At 43.2% G+C, this 13,340-nt stretch overlaps 2 pseudogenes; both read left to right on the top strand.

The window, feature by feature from the left end:
• The first annotated feature begins 363 nt into the window (after positions 1-363).
• The window catches only part of LOC144486232 (antiviral innate immune response effector IFIT1-like), a 31,949-nt pseudogene continuing 18,972 nt past the window's right edge, over positions 364-13,340 (top strand).
• On the top strand, positions 5,746-7,260 carry LOC144486229 (interferon-induced protein with tetratricopeptide repeats 5 pseudogene; annotated as a pseudogene).

Raw genomic sequence — 13,340 nt, 5'->3', positions numbered from 1 at the left:
ACACCCAGTGCTCTCCATTGAAGCAAATAGAATAACTGTATTCAAAAGAACGCAGGAGGTGGCTGAGTAAGGAGGCAGAATTGAAATCAACAAAGAGGGCGGGGTCATTGAGCTAAAACTCAAGTGGCTCCCTGGAGATTGGTGCCAAAACAAAATTAATGTCACCCTGCAAGGGAGCTATGAACTGAAGTGACTCCTTGGAGATTGGTGCCAAAACATTTTAAATGTCACTCTTCCATGAATCGAAACAGTGATTTTCAGTTTCATTTTCCTTTTTTGGATGAAAAATGTATTTTCAAACATAAATGAATTGTGATTGGATGTTAATGAGCTAAAGAACATAACACACCCTCGATCACTCACCATTACGAGTAGAGTTGTTGCTGGAACAGGAATTCAACCCATTTTTCATCTGATCAACATTATGAGGTAAAGCTCATCGGAATTGCTTTAGTATTGAGACCGATGTGTAGACAACTGATGTGTAGACAGCTTGTTTTGAGGAAGAAACTTGCTATAGTTTACAAGGCAGTTAAAATACAAAGCACTGGGATTATTTATTCATGGTGAGCGGGTGTGTCGCTCATCGAGACTGGTGATTGTCGAAAAACATAATGCAATAGGTAGATCTTTTAATATTTATACTGGTTAATAATTCAAAAGAAATTTAATTTTAAATCAGACTTGGTTAAACATAAGAAGTTACACCTATTTTTTATAATCACATCCAGTTAACATAGACTTGTGGCACAGCAGTTAGCACTGCTGCCTCACAGCACCAGGGACCTGGGTTTGATTCCCAGCTTGGGTCATTGTCTGTGACATTCTCCCCGTGTCTGCCTGGGTTTCCTCTGGGTGCTCCGGTTTCCTCCCACAGTCCAAAGATGTGCTGTTAGGTGCGTTGGCCATATTAAATTTTCCCTCAGTGTACTTGAACAGGTGCTGAAGTGTGGCAACCAGGGGATTTTCACTGTATCTTCATTACAGTGTGAATGTCAGCCTACTTGTGACTAATACATAAACTTTACTTTACTGGACTTTAAAGAAGGGAGGTTCGATTTCAGGGTAATGTAGAAAGGGTTTACTCAAGTACAATGGTGATTTTCAGCATGTGTGCATGTTGAAACTATGGCAGTCCGATTCCTAAATCAAAGTGAGAGTACAACGTGAATGGGGATGAACAGGAATGAATGCAGTTTGGAATGTAACAGCAGAGTTGCAGTGTAAAGTGGGTAAGTGAAGGAAAAGTACTTGCTGAAATTGAGACTGCGTGGGTGATTTTGAGCTCGAATTCTCCATCTGCGGGAATGACTGCATGGGCTCAAAGTCCAGGGAGCGCAATTCGCGTCGGTGAGTTTCTGAGTTCCGATCTTCCAGGCCCCTCGCTGGTGGAGTGGCGTGAAACGCATCGCAAGAATGCGGAAAGCTCATTTTAATACATTAGCACGTCATTAGTGAGCACTCTCTCTGGGGACATTCCCCCCCTCATTGGATATATAACGGGTGCCCGCATGATGTCATGGGGGTCTCTCTCAGTCATAAAGGTAAATATAGCCCCAAAGGGAGAGTGACATAGCTTGACAATGTCCCCAGCACTGCCCACAGAACTGCCCCTTGGCACAAGTTGGCAGGTTCACGGGCGTGGGTAGAGAAATGCTGACTCTGATTGGGGGTGGGCAGGAGGGGCTGCTGAGACCTCCTTGGTGGTCTAGGAGGAAGGTTTACTCAGGTTCTGAAGCAGCAGGTTTTGCTGGCATGTTGAGACTCTGCCGCCTGTCTGAAGGCATGAAGCTCGCCCCCTTGATTTTTTTTGGCAGTATCTCGTAAATTCTGGACAGAAAACGGGGCGGTTTCTCTGGAGAGAATAATATTGATTGAACTAATTATTAATATTTATCACAAGGAAATATTGGGTTTCTTACCCTTTATATCACAAGTAGTGTCATTCCAGTAAAGTTAGCAAAAGAGATCATTCAACCTCAGCAAATCGACCAGTGAAATATTCACAAATTCCAATGTGGAGCAAAAATCAATGAGGCTCTGCTGATATTCCTTCCCAGATGAATTTATTATGAATTGTGCTGAGATTATTTTAAAACTCCATATCTTGTATGTATTAAGTTAATATCATAAAATGTAATCAACAGTTTTTTTTAAGTTTATATCTCAGGGAAACATACTCCTAGTCGCTTTACAAATCTGATTTATTTTTAAGTATCATTCAGAAGGCAAACACATTACCTGTACAGATGACAGAGATAATGTAAGGTTACAGTACACAGTGTATAAAGGCTGGCAAGAAAATATCTGATTTGTGTATGATGTGGCCCAAGCTTTCTGTGAACATTTAAGGTTATCCGCCCAAGGATAACAATGGCTGGAGAAATAATGTTGATAATAAAGCGTCTTGGCCTGAATCTCTCCCCTGTCTGGGAGCAACCGTTCTCCACCACCCAACACACAAACCCAATCACCACCTCACCCTTGACTGCGAAACAGACTTTCTGGTCTTTAGCCATCAACAAGCAGCTCCCTATCTGACTGGGAATGAAAGAATTTGTGTTTTAGAATTAACATTCACAATGTAATGAGGATGCTCCTATTGCAGATTAGAATGCAAGAATAGCAGGGAAATGCACTGGGCAAATGCAACAGACATTGTTGTTCATGACATTGTGAGTGGAAGGGATTGTGGTGTTACTGAGCAGTGACTAACATAGAACATAGAACAGAGAACAGTACAGCACAGAACAGGCCCTTCAGCCCATGATGTTGTGCCAAGCTTTATCTGAAACCAAGATCAAGCTATCCCACTCCCTATCATCCTGGTGTGCTCCATGTGCCTATCCAATAACCGCTTAAATGTTCCTAAAGTGTCTGACTCCACTATCACTGCAGGCAGTCCATTCCACACCCCAACCACTCTCTGCGTCAAGAACCTACCTCTGATATCCTTCCTATATCTCCCACCACGAATTCTATAGTTATGCCCCCTTGTAATAGCTCCATCAACCCGAGGAAATAGTCTTTGAACGTTCACTCTACCTATCCCCTTCATCATTTTATAAACCTCTATTAAGTCTCCCCTCAGCCTCCTCCGCTCCAGAGAGAACAGCCCTAGCTCCCTCATAAGACCTACCCTCCAAACCAGGCAGCATCATGGTAAATCATGGTAAATCTCCTCTGCACTCTTTCCAGCGCTTCCACATCCTTCTTATAGTGAGGTGACCAGAACTGCACACAATATTCCAAATGTGGTCTCACCAAGGTCCTGTACAGTTGCAGCATAACCCCACGGCTCTTAAACTCCAACCCCCTGTTAATAAAAGCTAACACACTATAGGCCTTCTTCACAGCTCTATCCACTTGAGTGGCAACCTTTAGAGATCTGTGGATAAGGACCCCAAGATCTCTCTGTTCCTCCACAGTCTTCAGAACCCGACCTTTGACCCTGTAATCCACATTTAAATTAGTCCTACCAAAATGAATCACCTCACATTTATCAGGGTTAAACTCCATTTGCCATTTTTCAGCCCAGCTTTGCATCCTATCTATGTCTCCTTGCAGCCTACAACAGCCCTCCACCTCATCCACTATTCCACCAATCTTGGTGTCATCAGCAAATTTACTGATCCACCCTTCAGCCCCCTCCTCTAAGTCATTAATAAAAATCACAAAGAGCAGAGGACCAAGCACTGATCCCTGTGGCACTCCGCTAGCAACCTGCCTCCAATCCGAAAATTTTCCATCCACCACCACCCTCTGTCTTCGATCAGACAGCCAGTTACCTATCCAATCGGCCAACTTTCCCTCTATCCCACACCTCCTCACTTTCATCATAAGCCGACCATGGGGGACCTTATCAAACGTCTTACTAAAATCCATGTATATGACATCAACTGCCCTACCTTCATCAACACACTTAGTTACCTCCTCAAAAAATTCAATCAAATTTGTGAGGCATGGCTTGCCCTTCACAAATCCGTGCTGACTATCCCGGATTAATCCGCATTTTCTAAATGGTCGTAAATCCCATCTCTAAGGACCTTTTCCATCAATTTACCAACCACCGAAGTAAGACTAACCGGTCTACAATTACCAGGGTCATTTCTATTCCCTTTCTTAAACAGAGGAACAACATTCGCCATTCTCCAGTCCTCTGGCACCATCCCCGTGGACAGCGAGGACCCAAAGATCAAAGCCAAAGGCTCTGCAATCTCATCCCTTGCTTCCCAAAGAATCCTGGGATACATTTCATCAGGCCCAGGAGACTTATCGACCTTCAGTTGATTCAAAACTGCCAGGACATCCTCCCTCCGAACATCTATTTCCTCCAGCCTATTAGCCTGTAACACCTTCTCTTCCTCAAAAACATGGCCCCTCTCCTTGGTGAACACTGAAGAAAAGTATTCATTCATCACCTCGCCTACCTCTACTGACTCCATACACAAGTTCCCACTACTGTCCTTGACCAGCCCTAACCTCACCCTGGTCATTCTTTTATTCCTCACATAAGAGTAAAAAGCCTTGGGGTTTTCCTTGATCCGACCCGCCAAGGACTTCTCGTGTCCCCTCCTAGCTCTCCTAAGCCCCTTTTTCAGCTCATTCCTTGCTAACTTGTAACCCTCAATCGAGCCATCTGAACCTTGTTTCCTCATCCCTACATAAGCTTCCCTCTTCCCTTTCACAAGACATTCCACCTCTTTCGTGAACCTTGGTTCCCTCACTCGGCCATTTCCTCCCTGCCTGACAGGGACATACCTATCAAGGACACCCAGTATTTGTTCCTTGAAAAAGTTCCACTTTTCATTAGTTCCTTTCCCTGACAGTTTCTGTTCCCAACTTATGCCCCCTAATTCTTCCCTAATCGCATCATAATTACCTCTCCCCCAATTGTAAACCTTGCCCTGCCGTACGGCCCTATCCCTCTCCATTGCAATAACAAAAGACACCGAATTGTGGTCACTATCTCCAAAGTGCTCTCCCACAACCAAATCTAACACTTGGCCCGGTTCATTTCCCAGTACCAAATCCAATGTGGCCTCACCTCTTGTCGGCCTATCCACATATTGTGTCAGGAAACCCTCTTGCACACACTGCACAAAAACTGCCCCATCCGAACTATTTGACCTACAAAGGTTCCAATCAATATTTGGAAAGTTAAAGTCCCCCATGACAACTACCTTGTGACCCCCACACATATCCATAATCTGCTTAGCAATTTCTTCCTCCATATCTCTATTACTATTTGGGGGCCTATAGTAAACTCCTAACAACGTGACCGCTCCTTTCCTATTTCTAACCTCAGCCCATATTACCTCAGTGTGCAGATCCCCCTCGAAGTGCCTTTCCGCAGCCGTTAAACTATCTTTGATTAACAATGCCACTCCCCCACCTCTTTTACCAGCTTCCCTACACTTACTGAAACATCTATACCCCGGAACGTCCAACAACCATTCCTGTCCTTGTTCTAACCACGTCTCCGTAATGGCCACAACATCGTAGTCCCAAGTACCAATCCACGCCAGGATGGCTACAACAACGTAGTCCCAAGTACGAATCCACGCCAGGATCTAATACAACAGCCACCATGAAGCAAATATGAGGAAGCAGCGCAGTCCTCATATTTCCTTATGCAGGTGGTGTGCAGAGCAAGTCTCCGTGACCAGAATTTTCATTGAGTCCGGAATCAGGAGAATGCTTCAGAAATTAAATGGAGGGAGAAGGTGTTTCAGTTAGTCTGAGATGAGTTTTGATGATATTTTTTTCTGTTACAGTAACACACGGGAGGATTTGTTGAGAGTGAAGCTCGATCAGCTTCAATGTCACTTCACGTGGGCGCCACAGAAAGAAAACATTGACTTGGATGATTTGCAGCAAAGATTAGAAGACTCAATACAGCTCGATGTGAAATATCGAGACAGGTCTTACAACCAACTCGCTTTTGTAAACTGCCTGCAAGGAAAGTATGAGGGGGCGATTCAAAACTTACAGGAAGCTGAAAAGATTCTGAGGGAGAATCAAAAAGATGAATTTGAAAAAAGAATCATCGTCACCTATGGAAACCGTGCCTGGGTCAATTATCACATGGGACAACTGACAGAGGCTCAGTCCTACCTCGACAAACTGGAGAGGATCTGTCAACAATTTCCTGATGCCTCTCGGTATACAGCAATGATACCTGAAGTGTATGGGGAGAAGGGTTGGTCACTGTTGAGTTGTACGAGTCAATATTATGAAGAGGCAATGGAATGTTTAAAAAAGGCTCTGGAGGAAGATCCGGATAATATTGAATGGAATGTTGGATATGCGACTGTTCTGTTTCGTCTGGAATGGCTTTCTGGTACCCCAGAGAGTCATGGGCCCAGTGAAGCAACGAAGCAGTTGAGACGTGTGCTGGAGCTTGATCGAGGTCACACTGTAGCCATGGTGCTGCTGGCTCTAAAACTACAACAGTTCAATCAGAAGGAAGAAGCATTGAAATTCATTAATAGAGCGTTGCAGAAATCCCCTGATCTTCCATACGTGCTTCGTTATGCTGCAACGTTTTACAGAAAGGAAGGAGATGTGGAAAAAGCTCTGAATCTGTTGAAGAAAGGATTAGAAATTACCCCAAGCTCTACCTTCTTACACCATCAAATAGCTCAGTGCTACAGAACCAAATTGTATGAGCTGATGAAATATCCAGGCAGCAAAGGTCCTCGCAATGCTGCTCCTCAAAACAGAGCTGAACTGATCAAACTGTGCAAGTTTCATTTTCAAAAGTCTTTTGAAAACCGACCATTAACATCCATTAAGGCACACCTGGATTTTGCAGGGATCTGTTCATTAAATGAAGAATATCGCAAAGCAAAGGAGATCTATAAGCATCTACTGACACTGGAGGGTACACGTCCAGAGAATAAACAGGCAATATGTTTACAGGCTGGGTTATTTCAACTAAATCATAAGAAATCAGACTCAAATGCTATTGACCATTTTCTGGAAGGAATGAAAGTCAATTATGACTCAATAGAACAGAAAAAGTGTCGAGAAAACTTGGAGATGACAGCAACAAGATGCCTTCGCAAGAATCCTAGAGACAGCAAGGCCCTTGGTGTTCATGGGTTCCTGCACCAGCTGGATGGGGAGAGATGTGAAGCTATTAATTGCTTTGAAAAGGCTTTGGAGTTTGATCCTGACAATGAAACATATCTAAGTGCTCTTTGTGAATTACGCCTTTCCATCGAGGATGACAATCACTCTCCCAATGAAAACTAAACACATTTTTGGAAAATGTATTGATGTCTCTGATACCGGAGCCCAGTCCGTGTATGTTAATGAGGACCCCGCCCACTTTGGGTGAGCAGTTTCACACAGTTATCACCAAGTGGGGAGATTTAAAATCACCTCCTTCTAATTCTAATGTAACCTAGCTAACTGGGAGATAGATATAAACTGATGGCCAAATATAGATTAAAGTATGTTTTGTTTGGATCTTCATTTGTTTTGTGATGTTAATAGGAAAATATTCTCGCTGGAGTTACTGTAAGCTTCAGTGAATTCTGTGTTATTTATACTCTGCTGATGGTAATGACAGTGTAATAACAATATCCAATCCAGCCTGTAGTGGGTATAATAAAACCACTCTGCCACCCTATCTCTCACTTGCTGCCTCTTCTCAGAAAAGTTGCCCATTGGGTGAAAGGCTTTCCACATGTGGCAGTGGAGAAAGGGCCAACAGTCAGTGCAGCCCCTTCAGATAAAGCAACTCTTGATTCTGTTGCTCTGAGGATTTGCTGACAGACGATCAGACTCCCATCCAGAGCGTTCACTCAGATCTCAGTCTCTGTCACTGGGAGTCTCCCTGTCCTGTAACTTGTCAGCTTCACCAACTCTTCATCAAACCATCCCAGACCCTCACTGGCCAACACAGAGCAGCTCGGACAATACCCGGGAAAGACCATTTTCTACCGACTGTCACCATCTCACTGAAGGGGAAAGCAGTAAATGGGGGAAGGCTAAAGGATACAAAAATGGGATAAATTGGGTTAAAAGGAATAAAACACAATGGCTGCAGATACTGATTTTATAAACAGTGATTTCAGTTGTAATTGTATATTCAGAGACTGAATGTTAAAACAACCAATAAAATTATACTGTGGCTAAGATTTTCTGTGTTGCTAATCTCATTGGATGAGAATGGGTTTGTGGTTCAGAATATGATGAGGGTAAAATCTGCAAGTTAATTCCTGTTGGTTGGGAATGTTTACAGCCAGTTTTGAACGTTTTCATGAGCAACATTTCAGGTCCTTCATCCTGATCAACACACAGCAACCTGGTCACAAGTTACATACTCCATTTTGAGGTTGGCACCTCTCGGTTAAGCGAAGATATTATAAGAATTGAAAGCTAAGACGATAGGCTGGCACGGTGGCTCAGTGATTAGCCCTGCTGCGTCTCAGTGCCAGGAATCCGTGTTTGATTCCAGTCTTGGGTGACTGGCTGTGTGGAGTTTGCATGTTCTCCTTGTTTATTTATTAGTCTGACAAGTAGGCTTATATGACACTGCAATGAAGCTACTATGAAATCATTGTGTCTCCGTGGGTTTCCTCCGGATGTTGCGGTGTCCTTCCACACTCCAACGATTTGGAGGTTGGGTGGATTGGCCATGCTAAATTGCCCCTTAAGGTCCAAAAGATGTGCAAGTTAGGTGGATTGGCTTTGGTAAATGCAAGGGCCTACAGTGATCAGGCAGAGGGTAGGGCTTGGATGGGATGCTTTTTTGGAGAGGAGGTGCAGACAGAATGGGTTGGTCACCTCTGTCTGCACTGTGTGGATTCTATGGTTCTAATTTGTTGTTATCTGAGCCTTAGCTTTGATATTTACAATTTGCCAGCAATTGGATTGCAGAGAGGTAAAGAGTTGCTGTCCAAAAACAAATGCCAAACCTTCAATTGATGGAACTTCCAATTTTCTGGTTGTGTATTTTTTTTACTCATCTGTGGGACATGGGCGTCGCTGGCTGGCCAGCATTTATTGTATTTCCTTCGTTCCCTGAGGGTAGTTGAGAGTCTACTACATGCTGTGGCTCTGGAGTCACATGTAGGCCAGACCAAATAAGGGTGACAGATTTCCTTCCCTAAAGGACATTAGTAAACCAGATGGATTTTCCAACAATCGACAATGGTTCCTTGGTCATCAGTATATTCTTAATTCCAGGTCTTTTTCATTAAATTCAAGTTCCACTATTTGCCAAGGCAGGATTTGAACCCAGGTCCCCAGAACATTATCTGAGTTTCTGGTTTAATAGTCTAGCGATAATACCACTAGGCCATCACCTACCCATTCTTGGCAAGATTAGCGAAATAGAACTGATTCAGTCACAGAGTATCGGTGAATAGCTGTTCACTATTACTGCTATTAACTGCACTCCCCAAAGCAAGTGTTCAATTCGATCATGGGTCATTTCCTAATTGGTGATGAGAAATTTTTTATTAGAAGTCCATTTGAAATGGCAGATTGGAAACAGGCTGTCTGAGGGAGGGGTGATGTTCTGCTGATCAGGCGTGCAACAAGACAAGAGATCCCTTGGGTTGAAAATATGCATCATGACTTCAATGTTCAACGTTCATAAGAATTCAGTGGGATTTTAACACTGGGGTTGGTTTGGCAGTTGGGGTGGGGGTTGTGGGAGGGGGCTTCCAGAGGAAGCTTTTAAATATGGCACCAGTGGCCTCACGGGTAAGTATGCCGGACAAAGGGTGAAAAATAAAAGTCATGAATGGTTCCCTTTCTATCGGAACCACTTTCAAATAAAGGTAATTTATCTTCAATGATCCAATCTTTACTCTTGGTCTCAACCTGCTTTTCAGAAAACAGCACCATGGGATCATTTACATGTATCAGAGCCTTGGTTTAATACAAACATATGATCAAGGAGTAGGAGAAGGCCATTCAGCCCCTCCAAGCCTGTTTTGCAATTTATTAAAATCATGGCTTTTTTGATAGTTACCTCAATTTTGCACCTTGCATATTCCTGATAATCTATCACATCCATCCCTTCTATACCCCTCTCTCTGGATCTTAATGTCTCATTCAAAAGGAGCCACCTCTGACAGCATAAATACCCCTTCTAATATTCATGGGTGTTGGAGTTAGCAATACAGCCTGTCCAACAAAAAATTAGATGTTGTTCATTTTCTACCGAGAAGCTGTACAAGCTCAACATTGATTGCCTTTCCTGGGCAAAACACGAGCTATTCACAAAGGAGCTTTCTGACAGGAATTTAGACATACTCACACTACAGGAAACCCACCTTAGGGGTCACCCCAGCCATCGAGACTACGTTCCCGGGTACCAACCTGTTGCAAACAGGGATAACAAGACATATGGCCTAGCTCCCTACACCATGATGCAGAAGAACTAAAATCAGATGTCGCCATTCTCCATCTCCATCAAAGTAGGTTTGCTGACACGTCACAACTGTCTACATGCCACCAAATGACCCATAGCCCAACACCGTTAAACAACCTGCATCACACTCAACATTGGCAACTTCAACCACCAAATTCACATGTGGAGGCACCTCAACAACAGCACCACGGAAGGACAGCTGTCAGACTGGGCCCTTGTACATGAACTAAATTTTGTGTACGATGCAAAGCATTCTGGCACATTCCATTCTGCTCGCTGGAGGGAGGATTACTCATCTGATCTTTGCTTCACCATAGCAATGGCTGACAGCTGAGCTGCTCACAACAAGCGCTCCCATCTTCTCCCACTCCCCACATTGGCCAACCTCACTCACATTGGCCTTGAACTGCCTTCCATAAACTCAAAGCCAAAATCGCTCTGGAATCTGCGGAGGAGTAATTGGGGTGTCTCCAGCAGATACTTAGAAACCACCAATCACTAGATCCATACCCACCTGAAAATTACAACCACTTTACACGAGATCTCAGCTTGAATGTGAGAAAATTGGGACTGAAATACTAGCATTGAACTTAAACAAGGGGAATTATGAAGATATGAGGATAGAATTGCTCAAAGTGGACTGGTCATTTGGAATAGCAGGTCAGACAATAGAGGACAGTGGCAGACATTTAGGGAGATACTCATGACACCCAGCAAAAATACATTCCAATGAAGAGGAAAGACTCTAAGGAGACAAAGAACCTACCATGGGCAATGAAGGAAGTTCAGGAGGGTATGAAGTTGAAAGCAGAAACATATAAGGTGGCAAAGTTTCATGGTAGATGGGAAGAGTAAGTTCAGAAGAAATAATGGAAAGAATTGATTCAGAATGCAGCAAAGAAGGACTGGAAAATAATCGGGAAGGAGAAAACAAACCATGAGGGCAAGCTGGCAAGAAATATATAAGCAGAGAATAAGAGTGTTTCAAAGTACATTAAAAGGAAGAGAGAAGTAAAATAAAGTATTGGTCCCTTCGAAAATAAAACTGGAGAGTATTTATGGGGAACAAGGAAATGGCAGAGGAGTTAAATGGATATTTTGCATCTGTCTTTACTGTGGAGATACTGCAAACATTCCAGAAATAATTAAAAAAGGGGGGAGAAATTACATACAGTCACCATCGCCAGAGAATTAGTTTGAGGCAAACTAACGGGATTAAAGGCTGACAAAGTTTAAAAAGTTTAAAGCTTATTTATTCGTGTCACAAATAGGCTTACATTAACACTGCAATGAAGTTTCTGGTCGCCACACTCTGGTGACTGTTCGGGTACGTTGAGGGAGAATTTGGCATGACCTAACCAGCGCGCCTTTCAGACTATGGGAGGAAACCGGAGCACCCGGAGGAAACCCACACAGACACAGGGAGAAAGTGGAGGCTCCACACAGGCACTGACTCAAGCCAGAAATGAAACACGGGTCCCTGGCGCCGTGAAGAAGGAGTGCTAACCACTGTGCCACTGACAAATCCCCTGGATCTGATGGTTTTCACCCCAGGATCTTAAAAGGGGTAGCTACAGAGATTGTGGATACATTGGTAGTCATTCTCCTTGGTTTCTGGAACGGTGCCAAAGGATTGGAAATCTGCCAAAGTGGTGCCCTTGTTCATAAAAGGAAGGAGGCAAAATGCAGGAAACTACAGGCCAGGTAGTCTAATATTAAAAATAGTCTAAAATATTAAATCCAATTGGTAAAGAGTGAATAGCAATGCATTTGGAAAGTCATAAACTGATCAAGCAAAGACAGTATGGCTTCTTGGAGGGGAAATCATGTCTGACAAATAGACTCGAGTTCTTTGAGGAGGTATCAGCCAGAGTAGATAGAAAAGAATCAGTTGACATTGTACATTTGGATTTTCATTTGATAAGGTGTCACACAAAAGGGTTCTCCACAAGATAGGAACTCATGGTATTGGAGGCAATATTCTGGCATGGATAAAGGATTGGCTAAATAACAGGAAGCAGTGAGCAGCGATAAGAGGGTCTTTCCCTGGTTGGAGGGCAGTAACCAATGGAGTACCATAATGATCAATGATGGGACCACAGCTCTTCACAATATACATTCATGATTTGGAGGATGGAACAGAGTGGACTGTGGCCAGATTTGCGGATGATACAAAGGTGGGTGGGGAAGCAGGTTGTAATGAGGATATAGATAGTTTACAGAAAGATATTGATAGGTTAAATGAGTGGGCAGAAAATTGGCAAATGGAATTCAATGCGGGAAAATGCGAGTGTTCATTTTTGAAGAAAGAACGAGAAGGTGGTATTATTTAAATGGAGAGAGACTGCAGAAAGCTGTAGCACAAAGGGACTTGGAGATCCTTGTTCATGAAACCCAGAAAGCGAGTGTACAAGTGTAGGAAGTAATAGGGAAGGTAAATGGAATGCTGGCTTTTATTTCAAGTGGGCTGGAGTGTAAAAGAAAAGAGGTGTTGCTGGAATTGTTCTGGGTCTGTTGCTGTTTCAATAGTTTGGTTTGTAGATTGTGATCTATGCTCGCTTCTATCCAGGCTATATCTCAGATACATCTGCCACACCACAACGCTCTGAATTCTCAGGTGAATCTTCAATCAATTTTCTTCTCATCTTTTCACCAAGGACCTGGAGGTCAGTCAGGTCTGCAGACTTTACTTGAGTTATTTTTTGATATTTAACTCATTGCCCGCTGCCACTATGTCTTGTATTGTGTTCAGTGTCTAGATGTGATTTTTTAGGATTTGCCTGTTCCCTGAGAAAGCTACTTAACACCAGTTGGTACAAATCACAGCTTAATAACTCTACACAAGGTTCCTCTGGATCAGTTACCCAATCAAGTGGCACCATTAAAGTTTAAAGTTTGTTTATTAGTGTCACAATTAGGATTACATTAACACTGCAATGAAGTT

The sequence above is a fragment of the Mustelus asterias genome, unplaced genomic scaffold, assembly GCF_964213995.1.
Source record: "Mustelus asterias unplaced genomic scaffold, sMusAst1.hap1.1 HAP1_SCAFFOLD_301, whole genome shotgun sequence".
In the NCBI taxonomy this organism is placed as follows: domain Eukaryota; kingdom Metazoa; phylum Chordata; class Chondrichthyes; order Carcharhiniformes; family Triakidae; genus Mustelus; species Mustelus asterias.
This window is presented reverse-complemented; position numbering and strand designations above follow the sequence as displayed.